Source organism: Leptinotarsa decemlineata, unplaced genomic scaffold (genome assembly GCF_025532065.1).
Source record: "Leptinotarsa decemlineata unplaced genomic scaffold, Ldec_3_MD MMD2_tig00078346_RagTag_RagTag, whole genome shotgun sequence".
NCBI lineage: Eukaryota > Metazoa > Arthropoda > Insecta > Coleoptera > Chrysomelidae > Leptinotarsa > Leptinotarsa decemlineata.
The window spans coordinates 3,779,383-3,799,791 of record NW_027412724.1 but is presented as its reverse complement, the minus strand read 5'-3'; the positions used below and the strand labels follow the sequence as shown (position 1 = coordinate 3,799,791).

Below are 20,409 nucleotides of genomic sequence, written 5' to 3'. Positions count from 1 at the left end.
ATTATCGTTCAAGCGAAACTATTGCTGGTAAGGGTGTCTGTTCTCCACACACCCTTACCAGCATAAAGTTGTTGTATTGAATAGTATGCTTCACAGACTAATATTGAATATTCTACTGTCTGAGAGTAATTTCCAGAAAAAGCTGAGTTTAATCAAACAAATCACGGTCAACAATGGTTATAAGGTAGATATTATAGAATCCATTCTTTCCAAAAAACTACAAAAGCAAGCCATGGACCATCAGGTCTACCCAAATTCAAGATGTGATAACGTCAGTTATAGGACATTGTCAAATTTGGTTGGACCCACCAATAATATTGCCCTTTTTGTGAAGAAAGAATGCGTAAACGTAGCTCACAGAACGAATAAAAGTGTAAGTGAATTTATTGAAATTTCAAAGACAAAACTTCGGTGTCGGATAGATCAGGAGTAGGTATATAACCTTACTTGTGGCTCTTGCCCAAAATTGTATATTGACCAAATAGGGAGAATATTTTCCCAAAGAATTGAGGAGCATATAATTATTTTTGTAAATAGAAAACTATTTTTCAGCAGAAGGACAAGAGTTCAATCTTGAATACGACGATGTTTCATTTAGAAGGGAAAAGTTTGAAACTCAATTTTCTAGAATGTTTAGAATAGAATAAATTCAAGAATTCGGGTAATTTACTGAATGATCAATTAGAATTGAATAACTCTCCGTTACTGAATATTTTTTCAAATGTGGAAAGTGGAACATAAACTCAAGTAATTTAATTCATTATAAACACAGGTACTTGAAATGTAAGTAATTCAAATTGTAAAATTAGGTATATCAAGCATTGAATATGTAGAATATACTTAGTAAAGACACGTCCGAAGAAGCTATTGTATGGCGAAACACGTGTTGTGTTTTTTGTAAAACTGTTTAATGGAGATCTCACAATAAAGTGTTGTCTGAAGAAGAAAGAATTTGAATATTTTGTGTGTTGATTTGAACATAACTTCAATAGATATTTCAAAAAGTTATAAGTTCAAAGTTAAGAATTATGTGCCAATTAGAATCTAGATAGATGTTTATTGACTACGTTATAAAAAAATTACATTTGTGGCAGATCATGAGGTTTGTATGTGTAAAATAGTAGAACACAGTATGCACTTAAAGACAAAAAATCACATAGGCATAAAACATTATAAGTATAGATAAGTGTGTGGCAGAAAATAGGACAAAACTATATATATTGCAGGCCATAAATTCGTCAACCGTGTAGAAAAAATATTTTATTGACTTCTGCTTTATATTGATTATAATTTAGGTTTTAAATTTCGTCAGGCAATTTGTTGTATATCCTAATATCAACAGAGTTTCTGGCTGACTTGCTTAGACGATGTCTTGGTTCTCTTAGTATATTTTTATTTCTGATATTGCAGTTATGGAACTCCGCATTAGTAAGGGTAGGCATATTTGTTTTTATGTATATGTAGTAGTGTATGGTATATGTATGGGGAAGGTACAGACATTATTCTATACTTGGCAAACAGCAGCCGGCAGAGACCCCTATGTCCTGCATCAGCTATAACTATTATAGTCCAGTTTTGAATAATGAAGATTTTTTTGAGTTTGGAATATTACCCCATAAAATGGTACGGTGATTAAAATGGGATTGTATGAGACCATAAAAAGCACTCAATAAAGTTTCTACGTTTGCAAATTTTTCAGTTGACACAGAACATACGTGTAATTGGATATTTTCTTACACAATTCATCTATATGAGTGGACCAGTTAAGATTATCGTCCAAGGTATTCTGAGGAGTTTAACAATGCCACCATTTTAGAGTGTGTGATTTGCGAAAAAGATCATTTTTTGTGTTTTGTTTCTGTTCAGGCAGAGAGAATTATTACTATACCAGTGATCTACTATTTTTCCACCTCATCTTCAATGTATTTAAGAGTGCGCAAGTTTGAGTGTCTGTTATTCAATGTCGCATCATCAGCATACATGACAATAGTGTTCGGAAAAAGGTAGTAAAAAAGATCATTGATGTAAATAATGAACAAAAGGGGTCCCAAAACAGACCCTTAGGGCAAACCATATTTCATTTCACGTAAGTAGGATAGTTTTTTGTTATCACAGACACAGTGAGTTCTTCCTGTAAGATATGATTTCATCAGTTGGGAGGTAAACCTCTAACGCCATAGTGTTCAAGTTTTTTTATTGAAAGATCGTGAGGAACACAATCGAACGCTAGTGGAAAGTTTTTTCAATATGATTTCAATCACTTTCCCAATGAGAAGGACTAGAGATATAGGTCGATAATTAATGGGGTCATCAGGGTTGCCTTTTTTAAAAATAGGAATAACTTTGGACATCTTCACACAATCTGGGAAAGTACCAGTGCTGAAGCATATATTTATTAACGAATCGAAGAGGTTTTTTGTATTGAAGTGTATAATTTTTAAAATTCATGCAAAGCGCTTTCGACTTTCGTCATCATCAGTGCTCACCTGAAAGTAAGTGATCTAATTGAAAAATTATTTTGATACGTCCTGTTGCCTGACAAGTAAGTTATCTCAAACAATTTTCTCCAAATTCCTTAACCTTAAAAATTTTAAAAAACTTTTTGCAACTTCAATTTTCACTAAACTTCTTTTTCAATTAGATCACTAACTTTCAGGTGAGCACTGATGATGACGAGTGTCGAAAGCACTTTACAAGAATTTAAAAAATTATACACTTCAATACAAAAATCCTCTTCGATTCATTCATTCAAATAAGTGTATTTAGCTTTTCCAAATCTATATAGGTCTTTTCATGATGAGCGTTAATTAGCCGTTTCTGACAAACTATTTAACGGATCAACCTGAAAATTTTACAGTATGCATATGTCAATATGACCTACACGTCTTAAATATTTTAGACGAAGCGGCGTTGTCGCTTCTACTATAAAGTAGCGGCTTCTTTGATTTTTCAAATGGAACACCTCGTATATAATATCATATTATGATTCATTATCACTATGTCAACAAATTTATACACTATTTTCCTATACCTATCTATTACCGTTTAGAAGATATAAATTAATTTCGATAATTTTTTTACCAAACATGAACTTTCATAAATGCTGATAATCTTGAACTCTCTTGCACTAAAATGATCAAATTTGAAATGGAGTGGAGTGATACTATGAGAATCTTCACTCCGAGTCATATTTTCATTTGCCTCATACAGGGTCTTCAAAAAATGCAGATACATTGATCTCATGAAAAAATGAGTGGAACTCATTCAACTGTAGGTTGAATGGAACCTTCCGTCCAAAAATCATTCGTAAGAAGACTAAAGTGGATGATGATGACAATGGTATAATAGCTTTGGGATACTTTCATGCATTTCCAAATGCTTCTCTGCACGAGGCTGAAGGGGAGATAGGTATACCCTACATGATAATTCGATTAATAAGCATAAATGGCATAAAGTTCTACTGTGTCCAACATTTGAAAGAGACTGATTTACCTCGTAGAGTGGAATTCTTTGAATGGTTACTTGTCAAGACTCAAGAGGATGAACATTTCCTTGACAATATCATATGGACAGATGAGGCCAAGTTCAAAAAAAAAAAAGTTTTTAATAGACACAACAGTCATTATTGGGCGCCAAAAAATCCCCATGTTGTCCGCCAAAGGGGTTTTCAAGAAAGATGGCAATTCAATGTATTTTGTGACATAAAGAATGAGTCAATTTTTTATATCGAGTTTCATGATGATAATTTGAATGCATCAAAATATGAAGATTTACTGAGGAATGGAATTCAAATGATTTTAAATAATAGACCAGGAAGAGAACGTGTAAGGTACCCAATGGATAATGCTCCACCCCATAATTCTCATTCAGTCAGTGAAGCTTTAACCGAAATCTTCGAAGATAGATGGATTGGTAATAATGGACTTTTTTGTTGGCCTCCTAGAACAACAGATGGCAATCCATTAGATTATTTCGTGTGGGGTTTCATTGAAAATATGGTTTACTCCACTCCAATAACAACAATGGAAGATATGAAATCGAAAGTTACAACTGCTTTCAATATTTTGACTCCAGACTTGATCAGAAGCGCTACACATGACCATCTTTTGAAGAGATTACATGTTTGTTTAAGTAGAGGTGGAGATGTGTTTGAACATATTCTGAAATACAGTGAATATTGAATTAACTCATTAATTTATGGGTTTATTATTTTCAGTTCGTGTTTAAGCGTTAATAAAACTATTGTCTGAAGAGAAGTTTCATTCGATGGTTGAGGAGTATTTTAATAATTATATTTTCATTGTATTATCTGTGACTAATAGAGAAACATCAAACGGAATCTGTTTTACAAAAATGAGTGATGAACAAGGAAACCATGTCAATTTCCGTTTGAAACAGTTTATATCGAAAACGGTTCAAAATAGAAATAGTATTATCTGAACAAAGTTAATCTAAAATTGGATGTAGAGCTCAAAAATATTGAAATATACAGGGTGTTCCATTTGAAAAAATTGAGTTCCACTCATTTTTTCATGAGATCAAAGTATCTGCATTTTTTAAAGACCCTGTATGAGGCAAATGAAAATATGATTCGGAGTGAAGATCCTCATCCATTTCAAATTTGATTGTTTTAGTGCAAGGGAGTTCAAGATTATCAGCATTTATTAAAGTTCATGTTTGGTGAAAAAAATATCGAAATTATTTTTTATATCTTCTAAACGGTAATAGATAGGTATAGGGAAATAGTGTATGAATTTGTTGACAAAGTGATGAATCATGATATGATATTATATACGGGGTGTTCTATTTTAAAAATCAAAGAAGCCGCTACTTTATAGTAGAAGCGACAATGCCGCTTCGTCTGAAATATTTTAGGCGTATAGGTCATATTGACTTATGCATACTTTGGAATTTTCAGGTTGATCCGTTGAATAGTTTGCCAGAATCGGCGAATTAACGCTCATCATGAAAAGCCCTGTATATTTATTGAACTTGGTAATGACTGAGTAGCAACATTATCAAAAGGTTTGAGTTGATATCGAATATGTCAAAACTTTTGGAGTTTTTCAAGGACTTTATTGCATCCGTTACGTCGTTAGTGATATAGTGATATAAGTGGCAGGAAAAGTATAACTAAAATTGATTACTTTATTACTGATATCGAAAAAGTTAATCTTGGAGATCATCTCGGATCAAATTTTACCTTGAACAATATTGCTAGTGCGATGAATAATAATCATAGAAAGTTCGACAAAATTCAGTTCTGAGATCTTTCTGAAAATAATCTACTGAATATTCAACACTATATGTCCATGGGATCATTTGACTTGAAACATAGAAACGCCATTGTCATATATGAAACTTTTATTGATACCACTAAAGGGAAATTCAGATAGAATCTGTTGGTAAATGAAGGCGTACTGAAGATACAAAGAAATTTTTTTTCAGTAAACAATTTGACGATACAAATTTGACACATTATTACAAACATTGAATCAAAATTTCATGATCACAAAACCAATGAAGACAAAAAGAACATTTTCAATGAAAGTTAAGTAATAATTCACCTTAGAAATCCGTTTAGAAAATCGTCGAAGAAAAAATTGGTAGATTTGATAACAGGAACAATAAACCTAATATAATATAAATTGATTTGAAATCCCTAAAAAAAATTAAAAAAATCAACCGAAAATTACAATTTTATTAAACAAAAAACTGAAATTACAAATAAATAACATGCAAGCAACAACCAAAAAAATAAAAAAATGAAATGATAATAAAAGCTGAAAATTAAAAAATATTACTAACAAGAAATGAAAAATAAAAATTAAAACATTTCAAACCAAGTTACGTCAATACGTTTCAATTGTTAGTATCCACAATCATCTTCGGGTGATAACCAGTTATCACTTGCTTTGGAATATTTTAATTTTTTGTTATTAATATTTTTTAATTTTCAGCTTTTCACAATATTTCAATTTTTTTATTTTTTTGGTTGTTGCTTGTATGTTATTTCTCTGTAATTTCAGTTTTTTGTTTGATAAAATTGTTATTTTTGGTTAATCTTTTCAATTTTTTTCAGGGATTTCAAATCAATTTATATTATATTAGACAATGTGATTCCGAACTGATGAAATACACTACGAAACATTGTCAACCACCTTCAAACAAAGGAACAATTATATTGAATTGAAGGTTGATAATAAATTGAAATCTGATGAGGCAGAAATTACAAATACATTCAACAACTACTTTTCGAAAATAATAGAAAAGCACTTCAAGCAAATTTCACGTAAATTTCAGCGAGTGATCCACATTATATGTAGAAAAAACCTTTCATTTCGAAGGCGATGTTACTGCAAAATACCAATACTGTAGAAACCGACTGTATCTATACAAAAAAAATTAAAAATACCGGAATATATGTTTTTGATTCTTTGGCTCATACAATCAATCTTCTCGTATATGAATGTATATTTCCGAAATCCTTTAAAGTATGTAGAATTATACCAGTTAACAAAAACTCTGATTTTGCAAATACTGGAAATTATAGGCCAATAATAGTGCCAACAGTAATAAGCAAATTGATTCAGAGATGTATTTATGATCAAATTTTGCTCTTTTTAATTGGATTTGATATCTTTTCGCTTAGTCAGCACGATTTTTTTTTCAAGAAGATCGACAGAAAGTGCTTCGACCTTTTTTTTTTGATAACATAGACATTATCCAACTGGAAATTATATTTTATGGGATTCAGAAAAACCATATGGAAATATTTATCATCATATCTTATTCAGCCAAGAAAAGTATTTGTCGAAGTTCAAGAGGAAAGATCTTCTGGATATAATATTAATTTAGGAGTTCACCAGGGATCTATCTTAGGTCCTCTATTCATAAATTATCTACTTTCCTTACTGAGTTTTGGAAATATTATTCTTTGTGCAGATGATACAACTATAGTAGCCAGTGCCAACACTCTGGTGTAGCTGCAAACTAAAATGAACACAATAGCGAAAAGAAACAGTATATGGTGTAGAAAAACGGCTGCGAATGCTAGGAAAACGATATGTTTGAAATTATCGTCAAGATAGATGAGGTTTGTTGACTATCTTATAATTTCATTCAACAGCAATATAACTGAACCCTGCGAAAATTAAATGAAAGTTTTAAGGATTATATTTTGACTCAAATGTGGGATGAAATATAAATATAACCTATGTATCAAAATAAAGCAATAGTAGATGTTAGGCCATTCTTCAACTCAAAAGCATATTGAATACATCACAAATTTCAAATATTTATTATAATCTGATTTATTGTACAAGGTATGCGTGGCTAGATACACTCATTGAACCATCGCTATTGTGGACCTAGGATCGATCCCTACTTTGTTTCACTGCATATCGCTTAAAGTTTTCATCAATTTAAAATAGTTATATCTTTTGAGGTTCTAGTATTTGGGTGCTTTGGTTCTGTTGTGAGAAAAGTGTTTTCAATAGACAAAAAATTCAATGAAAGATAATTGAATTTTTTATTGTTTAAAATAAAAAAATACAGACTGAATTGAAATAAAAAATTATCTTTAGTGAGTGTCTTGTAAAGACATGCCCGAAGAAGCCATTGTATAGCGAAACACGTGTTTCGTTTAAGGTGCGCATTCTCCAATAAAGCGAGCACGAGCGAGCATGAGCGAGCATTCGTGTATGTTTGGTCGTATTCGCTCGTGCTCGCTTTTTTGGTAAATGAGCACCTTAAGGTGGTACGTGATTTCCTATTGAACGCAAAATTCTCTGAAATCATTCGATAGATATTCTTCACCGTTATCACAATAAATATTGACTACTTTCGAATTAAAATGCGATTCACTTTTAGCCAAATAATCTTTAAATGTGCGCAACACATCTGATTTGAAAGTAATTAGATATGTAACTGTATAGTGTCTATAACTATCAATAAAAACTACCAAATAATTTTTATTATCTATTGTAGGTGGTGTTATAGAGCCACATATATCTGTATGAATGATGAATAATGGCCTTTCAACACTAGGTTTTTGTTTAGCCTTTGGAAATGGTAGTCTTGCTTGTCTTCCATATATGTAAGATTCACACATAATTTCACTTAGTTTTATTCGATCAATATGAGCAATATTTTTGATCATTTGGGTACTCTTCAATTTTTCGAATTTAGCTCTACTGATATGCCCAAAACGTTCTTGCCATATTCTATAATCGTTTCTACTACTCATATCCATCAATTTAGGATGATTTGATGTGTGTTTCGTTATGTTCAAAATCACTTTAATGAGACCATTTGAATGCTCACCTGTCAATATGACTTGTTCGTTACATAATACCTTTGCACCATCAGTGCCGAAAATGACAGTCATTCCTGCTGATTGAATGCGGAATACTGACAGCAAGTTATACGAAACGTCTGGGGAATACAATAAATACATTTTCCAGGTTGGCGCCTACTCTTAGGTTCGTTGATATCTGGATAGTACCCCTTCCGGTAGCTGCTATCGATACCACATTCTTCACAATATTGATTTTCAAGGACTTCTGTAGGCATGAATATCTGTATCTGAAGAGAAGGGAGGGTGAGTGTAAGCCCACGCATTTAGGCCACATGTGACCCATTGTTCATCCTCCCGAGGAGTTGTCCTCTTAGGCCATCGTCCATCCTGTCCTTTCCAGGAAGGTGGACAGGTCGCTGGGAGACATCTTCTTTATATCGGCAGGTGTAGACCAAGACTCGTCGAACACACACTCTCTTATTGACGATAACTCCGGACACTCACACAGGACATGCATGACAGTCTTATCATCCTGTTCACACAACCTGCATAGAGGTGTGTCCACTAGCCCCATATTATGGAGGTGTTTCCTTAGTTGACAGTGGCCAGTCAGAAATCCTACTAGGCGTAGATTTTTCCTGGTCATTGCCAGATATTTCTTCGGCGCTAGCTTCCCAGGGTCGCCCAAGGTGATCCTGGCATAGGTCTTATTATTGCAGTGTAGATCCAGGATCACACGGGGTGAATGACTCCATGCGTGTCCCACTGTCCTTCGACATTGCTCATAAGCCACGTATACTCTTTTTGCTCTACTGTGTAGATGAGAGTTCCATGTTAGCTTCTTGTCCAGGATAGTACCAAGGTATTTCATCTCTTCAGAGAAGTTTAGTTTGCTTTTGAAGATTTCGGGAGGTTTTAAGCCCGTTAAACTTCTTTTCCTGATGAAAAGGACCATCTCAGTCTTCTTGGGATTGGTCGACAGTGAGTGTTCATTACACCATGTTTCTATTAATTTGAGCCCATGTTTACAAATTGGCAGGTTTGCATGATAACTATGTCATCTGCGTATGCGTATGTTAAGGTGATTAATTAGGGTTTCCAGAAATATGTTCCAGAGAAGGGGTGATAAGACCCCTCCCTGTGGACATCCCCTCATGATCAGTCCTTTCACTGTGATGTCTTCTACATTAATACTTATTGCTCTACTAGAGAGCATCTGGAGTGTCCATTCTCCTACTACCAGGGGTACATTCCTGGAGTGTAGTTGCTGGGTAATTGTTGGAAAGGTTGTTTTGTCAAACGCTTCGCCGATATCTATAAATATTCCCAGGGTAGATTCTTTATTGTCCAATGATCTCTCGATTCTGCCAATCCACGAGAGAAGAATTACTTCAGAGGCAGCGTTTGACATTATGAAACAGGAAATGCAAATGCAGACTCTATCCAGATCACTCTGTCGAAATGGTCGTTCTGATTGTTGGAGTCCTTGGTGGAATGATGTCTTCTCTACTCTCGAATCTAAAAATCATACCGGCTTGCCGCACTAAGGCAGAAATCTTAGCCGCACAGATGCAGAAGGCTGTCATTCTTGGCTCACTGCGTTTGCTCAGGGCACATGATTCTCGGACCCAATGATCACTTACCCCACGGTGTGGGGAGTGGTCATTGGTTGATTATGCTGGCGCGCCCTCCCGAATGTGTCGGGGCTTCGGGGGATAGGGCCTGACCAGCGCACACTACGGTGAAAAAATAATAATAATAATAATAATATGTTTATTTGTCAATTGTTCACATGCTAATTTACATCGATTATATTATATACAAATAAACACAAATAAACACCAACACAGAACATCGCGATGAAACTGCCAAAATTTTTGATTAAAAAATATACGTATTTTATGAAATAAACTATAACAACAAACAAAAAAGAAGTACAGAAGAAATAATCTAGACAGTAAATAAAACTTTTGTATGTAGTAGTTAATAAAAATAATAATAAACAAAAAGAACTACAAACCATTGCAAACAACAGGATTTGCCAATACAAAAAAAGTAACAAATTAATTTGATGTCGTTCGTTCAAAACGAATTTTTTAATTAATTTTTTAAATTTTTTAAAATGTTCTGCCTGTCAAATGGACTCCGAAAGTATATTATAGGCTCGACTAGCTGAATGCAAATGATTTCGATGACCAATTGTTTTTAGTGTCAGTTCTGTTTTGATTAATTTTTTTACTTTATTTCTAGTGTTATGTACGTGGTCTATATAATCGTGACGTTTATGTTTATATTGAAAATACACTAACTGTATGTAGTACAACTGACTAATATCAAATAGTTTAGCCTCTTGATAAAGAAGGTTTGTAGGATACAACATGTCTCTTTTAAATATTATTTTCAGGAATCTTTTTTGTAGAGTCCCAAGTTTGGACAAATGACAGTTTGCGGCTCCACCCCATCCCAATATTCCGTAATTTAGCCTAGATTCAACCAGAGAGTAATATACAATCTTTATCACAGGTAAGTCTAAGTATCGGTTCACAAATTTTATTTTATATAGCATAGGCCTTAATGTTTTAATTACATTTTGTATATGTATATTCCATTTCATAGTATCGTCAATTGTTATACCTGAATATTTTATATATCTAACTCTATTTATTTCTATTATTTTATTGTTGACATGTAACTGTACAACATTAAAATCTGGTAAACCATTTTCATAACAACTAAATGGAACAAAGCACATTCGTGAGTAATTAACAGTTAATAAATTATAATCAAACCAGTCTATAATGTGAATAAAATCTTGATTAATTTTTTGTTGTAGATCAGCCCATGACTCACTCTGATAATAAACAGCCGTGTCATCTGCAAAACTAATAATGGAACCTTCAGTATTCAAGGTAAGTAAATGATTAATATAAATGGTGAACAGAGTCGGCCCTAGAACCATACCTTGCGGCACACCATATGTTATTGAATTTTCTTCACTTAATTTATCATTTATTTTGACTTTTTGCTTTCTTCCAGCTAAATAGCTTACCATCAAATTATAAACACTGCCCCTGAAACCTAAATCCTGTAAAGTTTCCAACATCCTATTATGAGACACTGTGTCAAATGCCTTTGCAACATCCAAGAAAATGCATAACGATTTTTTGTTTGTATCTAAGTGATTTATAAATTTTGCTTGTCAGAAAAGAGATTGCATCCTGTGTTGACCTATCTTCCCTGAACCCAAATTGATGTTCTAATATTAAATTGTATTTATTTAAGTATTTTCTTATACGAATTTTCAAATTTTTTTCAAATATTTTTGCAAAGTTAGAAATCAGGGAGATAGGTCTATAATTGGAAACTTCAGTTTTACTTCCTTTTTTATGTAATGGGACTACAATTGATAATTTAAAACAAGAAGGGTATACACCTTTATAAATAATATTGTTTATTAAATAACACAGTGGTGTTGCAATCTCATTTGCAATTTCCTTCAAACATTCTGCGGTAATTTCGTCGTAACCCGGTGATTTTTTGTTTTTTAAAGATTTTATGGTGTTAATAACTTCTTCTTCTGTTGCAGGTTCCAAGAAAATTGAATGGGGTAGTGATTTGTAAGAATGTTTACAATTTGAAGTCCGCGGTATTTTATTAGCAAGTTCTGGTCCTACATTGGAAAAATAGTTATTGAATTCTGTAGCTATTTCAAAAGAATCAGTGATAGAGTTTCCTTGAGCATTATGTATTTCTGTTATACTGTTATTTGTTTCTGTTTTGCCTGTGAGTTCACTTACAGTGTTCCACAGAATTTTTGAATTATGTTTAGATGCATCAATTTTATTTTGGTAGTAGTTACGTTTGGCTATTCTGATCAGTGTTGTCAAATTGTTTTTATAATTAATAAATTCATGTTTTTTAAATAAATCATTTGGGTTTTTCTTATGTTCTTTATGAAGTGTGTCTTTCTTGTTTATAGATTTTACCAGACCATTTGTAATCCACTGTTTTCGATGTTTGTTTTTGGCATTTATTTTAATTTTTTGTTTTCACTACTTTCATAAGAGTTTCAGCTAATTTATTTGTATCTTGAATATCATAGAATGTAGTCCAGTCATAATGCTTTAAAGAATGTTTTAAGTTATTATAATTTATAGTTTTCGTATACAAACTTTGAATTTGCTGAATATATATATATATATATATATATATATATATATATATATATATATATATATATATATATATATATGTATATATATATATATATATATATATATATATATATATATATATATATATATATACTCATCTAGCGTAAATAATTCGCCCTTCAGTTGGAAGTAGCAATTTCATACACAGCATCCTAGTAATTCCATAATTACTTGTATCGGTAAGTTTGTTCTATCTTTCAGGTCCCCATCTTCGGATAGCTTCTTCTGTATGGTTTGAAGTGCTTCTTCGACAGGAACGTTGGTGTAGAGGCTTTCCACGTCGAAACTGATCAGTTGAACCTGCTCTTTGACTTCGATTCCTCGTAGTAGTTCAACAAAATGCCTTCAATGTTTCACAAAAGATGATGTTTTTCCTTGCAGTGGTTTAATTATTGGTAGTAAAAATCTGAACAAATTCTGAGTGGCTGAATCTCTGGAGCTAATGATCGGTCTGAGCGGAACATCCTTCTTGTGGATGTGAACAATTTTTTTAATACGTTTCAATATTACCAAGGAAGCTTTCCTTCCATTTATGTACAATTCAGGTCGGTTTTGACATAATGTATGAATTAATCTTTATCATTAGATTTGAATGAGTTATAGAACTGAAACATCCAGTTTTATATGTGTGGTTTTTCCAATTACTAATCCTATATTTTCGTTGATAGATATTCGAACCTCACGAAGACTACAAATTTCTATTCAAACTCATTTCCGAAGAACAGACATAAAAGAAATAAATTTTTACGTTACCGTTAATTCCGACTTCATAAAATTTCAACCAGAAAACTTTTTAAAACCTCGAATGAAACAAATATGAAAGTGCCTATAAAAACGTGAAAACTCTCGATGAACAAACTCAGCGAAACCGTATTCTCTCTAAACTTTAGTTTCATTATTGCTCATTTTAATATTGTCGCTACTGTTAGGATTTTGACAACTTTGGCAAGTTAATCTGTTGAAATAAAATTTAATTCTCTTGAAGATGCCTCCCTGGGCCAATTGCGCCTTTGTGAGGTTTCCTTTTAGGAGGGATATCATAAGCATATATCATGAGGGGGTGGTCTTTTGTGAGAAAACGTTGCTTGATGTATACTGCTGAGATCTGTCTTGGTTTAGTCCTTACATGACGGACAGGATAATTATCGCTTTTCTCAGTAAGCTGGAAAATCCTGAGTTTGGGTAGTATTGTAGTTGTTAACTTAAATGCATAATTAGTATCTGGAGTTAAGGAAAGGAAATTTCATTATATAACAGGCTTGGTCCTGAGTAAAAATGAATTTATTTGTGCGTGGAAATATTCATTATATCATTATTGAACTAAACAGTAATTTTGGAACTCACCAAAAAATAAGTCCAATTCTCATTTACTATCAAAGGCGATGTTCTCCAGTGAATTTTCTTTTATATAATAAACGAAAACTGACCTGCAATGAAATTATGAAAACAAAATATCCAAAGTGTATTTGAATTGGTTTGATGATGGTTAGACAAAGGAAGTCTGAAATATCCAAATTTCATCTGAATCATTACATCAGGATAGATATTTCGATTCAATTAACTCAAATGGACACAGAACAGAAATATTGTGAGGACAGAATACAAAAAGTCTTAATCATTCTCATACAACTTTCCATAGTCTGAAAAATACATACCCGTGAATGAAGACCATTAAACTATCATCTTGATTTTTATAAAATGATATTTTAGAGTGTGAAATATTTGGAACATATTGATTTTTTCAGACAAAAATTTTTTTTAAAGCTCATATAATTGTGATTTTCCAGGTGATTTTACCATTCATATGCAGTTCAATGAAAATAATCATCTATAACTGTAGATAAACATAATGTTGGTAATCGAAATGGAGTTATTATACAGAAAAAAATTCCAACTGATACTTGGCACCTTTTATATTTCAGAAAGTGATGGAAAGTTTGACAACTATTTTCGTTTATTGGGGTTGTTAGTAGTTGTTTACAGCTGATTCTCGGCCTCCCCCCCACCACTATGACGTATTAATTGTTTTTTTTATTGGTTGTTGTTTGGTGAAGTTTTTTTGTTGTGCAGTGAAGTCAAGGCGTTGTGACCTTGAAGTGTCTGGTGCATGGATCGTTCAGATTTTTTTTTCATATGAGATTTTGTGTGTTTATGTGTGTGTGTGTCTGTGTGTGTGTAGGAGAATGCACGGTACAGGGTTTCATCATGTGCTTGTTTGTCTATGTACAAACATACGTCTGCATACTTCGAAGATCCTCCAAGTAATAAATGCTCCATCGGTGTTAGGGCACCAAGTTAGTAGTGGAGTGACGTCACAGCAATAACCGTTCAACGGCTAGAGAGCGACATGTTCACTCCACGACGTGTGGCAGAGTAATGCGTATTCATCGGTCTGCCCTCACCTCTCCCGAAGCGATGAAGGTTCGCTCTAGCCCCGCTATCGATGGTGACACAACGGCAGCCGAGGACCGTTTGCCTAGCGTCTACCCTCTCCGAGACCGCAACGACCACTGCTTGCTCGTACCGGCAACTGTTATCGCATCAAGTTGGGAGATGGGCTTGGCTGTGACGTCAGGCATCTCTAGTGGATAGCAACTAGCAATGTGAATCTTTCACGGTTTCATGGTGGGGGTGACTCACACTGTTTAATATAAAAGAAACGCCTGGCACACTATGAAATCAGTAGACGAATATATCTGCAGCAGTTAGCAATTGGTAGAGTGTTATTCAGTTCGTAATAGAAGGAAGACGGTGAGTGTATTTGTCTGTTGGAAATTGTTTATATTTTCATATATATTTTCATCATGTCCGTTTCAAAAGTAGACTTGAATAAAATTAATAATTTGATTGTACAGGAGGTTGAAATACTAGAGCAAAAGGCCTTATCATCATTGCCAATTGATGAAGTGTACATAATTAAAAATATGTCAACTTATTCTACACGATTTGGTAAATCAATTTTATTAACTTTGCAAGATGTGAGCAATGATAAATTATTTAAAACATGGCTACCAAAACGTATTTCGTTGCAATTCAGTGATGACGATATATCTTGTATCAACTCATCAGGTGGTAAATATACGATGATGTATTTAGGATAGAGCCAACAAAGTTTTGCTGGCATGAAAACGCGATCTCTAGTCAAATTCAATATGATTGAATAATAGTAATAATTTATAGTGAATTTCTTTAGGTCATAGCTTACAAAGTTTTTTTTGGTGTGAAAACGATAACTCTAGTCAAATTCAATATGATTGAATAATAATAGTAATTATAATGAATTTCTTATTGTTTTATTCATATTCATATATTAGATGATAATTATATGGAAATATAAACATTACTAACTTAGTTGAATACACTCACTTTGTAACTACAAGTAAAATGGGAATGTGAGTATTATATCACTGAAAAATTGGAGGTTGCTTATTGTTTTTTTTGTTCGATTTCAGTTCCACCATTTAAAGATGTGGATGCAGTACGCAAGTCAAGATTGGGTCGATATTGTAGATCTCAAATCATCGGTTCAACATTTGTCGTCTAAATTGAAGGTGTTGGGTGATGGAGCCGAACATGCAAGCGTTTATGATATGAGTGTATGCTATGATGAAAAACAAATCGAATTATGCCTTCGTGATGCTGAGAACTATTGGAGTGGTGCAGAAGTTTGCAACAAATTTTTGGATAATGAATTGGAATTGTGGCAACTTTGTGAGGTTATGATTGAACTGAACCTAAGAAGATTCCTGTATAGCCTCCAACCATACTTGCCAGAATGGATTATTCATCACTTTGAATTGAATGATGAAAATCGAGAGGAAATTGAAGATGGTCGCGAAAATGATGATTATGAGGAAGAAGTTATTTTAGATAGTCTGTATGTTCCTGTGAATCATAAATAATGTCAAATAAAAAACTTTGTATTATTTTCATGTTTTATTTATTTAAATCTGATGAAATACAATAGAAAATGATTACAAAACAATAAATATGATATAAAATACAATACATGATATAAGTCAGTTACAAATAAAAAAAAAGATCATAAAACAGTACATGATAGAGTGAAAAAAAAGTGTCAATATCTGCTATGAACTGAACCATCCAATGCATTGTATGTTAAAACTGCATCATGCAAAATTAATGCATATACTTTAGTGTTGTCTGGAAACTTGGTCTTCCTCGTCTCAAACTCAATCTTTATATCAATAGTTGATGATTTTGTTGCATTCGGTTGATGGGAACAATCGATGACGAATAGTGGATTCTCTCTAAATTGTCCAATGTCCATCAGAGGTTCACTCATATCTTTATCATAATAACTTCGCTGGAAACTCTCAAAAGCATAATAAGCAGGAGCATCAAGTTTTTTATCGAAATTCAAATTCCAACGCTCATATGGATAAACTTCAGAATTCAAGTATACTCGAATACTATTGATATCAGCAGTTGTGAATTTTGTAATATCTTGTGTTCTATCTTCAGATGTGGTAGTACTTTGGAATGCGATGATGACAAAACGAGGAGTTTCCAATGCGTTAGTTGTTTTGATGGCCCATATGTCTGAAGAAGTCCCACGTAATGATGGTAGTTCATAGAGGTCCCACATACGATACGCCAACTTGATTTTGGCATTCAGACCGCTTTTGTTTATTCTACTCAAAAGTTTGAGCTTGTGTTTATCATCTGGTACAATATGCCTTATTTTCCATTCGATTTTATTTATTTCCAAATCAGCATCAACCTCACCTATATATGAGTTTTTGAATGATCGAGCGATAATCAAAATCAATTCCTGTTTGGCATTCAAGATACTTTTGTTGTAATCTTCAGCAAAACCCATCAAATATTTCAGTGGTAGTTTTCCACTAAAAACATGACTGTTTGTATCCAAGATATCTTGCTTCAATTGTGAAAGTCCCCAACCAGATGTCAATAATGTGTTAGCATGAGATTGTCCAAATGATATCATGGTTTTCATTGTAGATGTTATCCCAGGTTTTCTAACAACAGCCACTTGTTCACCTCCCATTTCATAACGAATTTCGTCAAAGAGAAATGCAATTGCATTATTCGAGAGATAGCATGTTTTCGCTACATCTTTGGGGGTGAATTTACCTTCTATGTAAATGAAGCTCTCGGCAATATCTAGTATAACATCTTGATTATTGATTGCAATTCTGATTTCATCCGAATTCCTGAATAGCGGTGATCCATAGGGCTTATATGTGTGCTCATGTAAACTTATGAGAGAATGATCGAGCACTGGTTCATTGAATATATTCAACTTTTCATTGTTTGTTTCGAGCACCATTGTTATTTTCTCACTTTCAATCCAATCGATTTCAAAAATTTAAGATCACTCACAGACAGAGCGTTATGTGCTAACTGTTTAGCATACACTTGTGGAATGAGCTTCTTTTTATGCACACCTTTCTTTTTGATAGTGCAACTCGTTTGGGATTGTTCAATGCGATTTTGTCTATTATAAATGAAACCCATAACAACAGTTATTCGATTTTCTTCAATTCCAAAATAATGAAAATCTCTTCTTCACTTCCAAAATCGATAAGGTTATTTTTTTCATCCAAAATACGCACTGTAATGTTGTGAATCAATTGACGACCTTCTGGACTGACAGGCATATATATAATACTGTGTGGTTCTTTAGTGAGATTGTAGCCAGGTTCAACATCAATATCGAATGAGAAAAGAATGTGGGATTCTTCACCATTTATATATGAACCAGATATTATATTGCAATCTAAGCGGATAAGTCTCACAGTTGTAATGTTTATTGGTAATGATGATTCATGTATCTGATTTGGTGGAAATATTTCATGAGCGAACCCCATCATTTCTGCTATTGAATTTGGATGTGTCAGATCAATTTCATATTTGGATCGCATTTCACATTTGAATGTATTATTATTGGCGTGTAGATAGAAAATATCATCTGCAACGACATCATTTGGTTTTTTATCATGAAACAATCTGAACATGATATGTTTCTGTATGACGGCATTGATCTCTTCTATTTCATAAGCACCACATGGAATTTCAATTGTCAACTTTTGGGGTATCGATGAGTTGTCATTACTGATTCTAAAACTAACTAAGTTATTAGCTTCAGTTATATTATTGATTGTATTGCACCCATAGAATCCCAAAAGTCCTAATCCATAACGACTGTTCCTATCCAATTCAATTGGTGGAAAAAAATCCGCACTCAAGACACTTGTCCCGACAGCTTGTAGCTCGAACTTTCGTGACATGACTGATGAATATTTTGAAACACATTTCAATTTATTATTGTACACAGCAACAGCACATTTGAGACAATTTACACTTTTTGGAAGGTGTTGTATTGTAATAAGTATCATTTTTATTGATACCAATATTCACATCCTCTATATTACAAATACAACACATAGATTTCCGAGGTATAGGACCGTCATTAACATCCGATTCTGAATTTTGATCGTGGTGGTGGTGCTCATAACAATATCTATGTTTCATTATATCGATGTCATCTTGCAGATGCTTAGGCAACTTTTCCCAAACATATGCAATCTCATGTGCAACACATGCAAGTATCACTTCCTTAGGCATATTTGCAAGCATCACTTTATCCATTTTTTTCAAGGTACCATATTTTGAAAACATTCTAAGTGAAAACCCCATTCCCTTGATAGCCTCCCGATCCAGTTTTGGTGTTGAATCCATTTTTATTTGGAAAATTATTTAGAGAGAAACTGCAAGCACAAGTGACCACAGAGAACTGTATTAAATTTCTGTTGTCGATCATAGTTATATTTGATTTTTACATTCGAACATTTTCGAAAGAATCGAGTCAATTCCAATGGTGGGGGTAGATCTCCAAAACTATCGAAATATGTGACTTCTTTCCCACATTTTTTATATGCCACCCAATGTGTTCCTGGTCCACTTATTCCATTTAAATTAACAATAGCTGTCTCGTTTTGTTTTGGACCTGAAGATGGTAATCTATCACGCATAAAAACACCACGAAAATGTGGAATTTTCATTTTTTGTGCATAATAACTGAGATCGAGATCAGTAAGAGGCCTCTGAGGTAGGGGTTCAATTAGTTTTTTGTTTTGTTTGTGGCTTTGTATGGTTTTAAATATAGTCCTAAACCTTTACGGTATGGTTTGAGATATATTCCACTTCCGCGTTTGCCTAATGCTACAGCCTCCATGGTTTTATTGTGACGATTGGCTTCCATTAAAGCCGCTCTGCTGGCTTTTGCCGAATTCACGGCCTTGGTAATACCAGCAGCGGCTCCCGCCAAACTTCCTAGTGCGGATAGTCCAGCAAAAATTGGTATCAATGGTAAAAGTCCACCGATCTTGGGAACAGGAATTATGCGTGGTGTGCGGATTTTCTTCTTTCCACCGGCAGCTTTAAGGTATTTACGTGCCGCCTGCAATGCCACAGTGATAGTTTTTTTGCTATTATTCGTCACAAATTGATTCCCACCAGCTTTCTTCAATACATTTCGCACTTTATGGACTATCCCAGCACCAAATGCAACTTTTTTAATTTTATTTTTCTTCGTTTGTTTCCTCTTACATTTTTTCTTATTGGTACTACAACCCATGCCCATATGTCTTTTCGCTTTCATAATGTTGGTGACAAGTAATGCAGCTGCTCTTTCCCCAATACTCGCGTCCTTCGATTTAACCCTATCCCAAGCGCTGTATTCAAGTTCTTTGTCGGCTAAATGTCTTGCTGCAAGATCGGATGGATGCTTAGAATATTGAATATCGTGTTTTTTTGCATTCAATATCTAATTTATTGATTCCAGGGTCGTTACGAGCTAAACGTTGTTTCAATTTTGTACCCGGTCCACAGTATTGATAACCTCCGGGT

General features: G+C 33.5%; 1 long non-coding RNA gene across 2 annotated transcripts; it reads left to right on the top strand.

Moving 5' to 3' along the window:
• Positions 1-10,351: 10,351 nt before the first annotated feature.
• LOC141487028 (uncharacterized) lies at positions 10,352-11,995 on the top strand. Of its 2 annotated transcripts, XR_012468167.1 has the most exons (3): positions 10,414-10,822; positions 11,133-11,208; positions 11,886-11,995. It is a non-coding gene; the product is annotated as an uncharacterized lncRNA (long non-coding RNA). The 2 variants fall into 2 exon arrangements; XR_012468168.1 differs by lacking the exon at positions 11,133-11,208 and having other exon boundaries at positions 10,352-10,822.
• Positions 11,996-20,409: the final 8,414 nt, after the last annotated feature.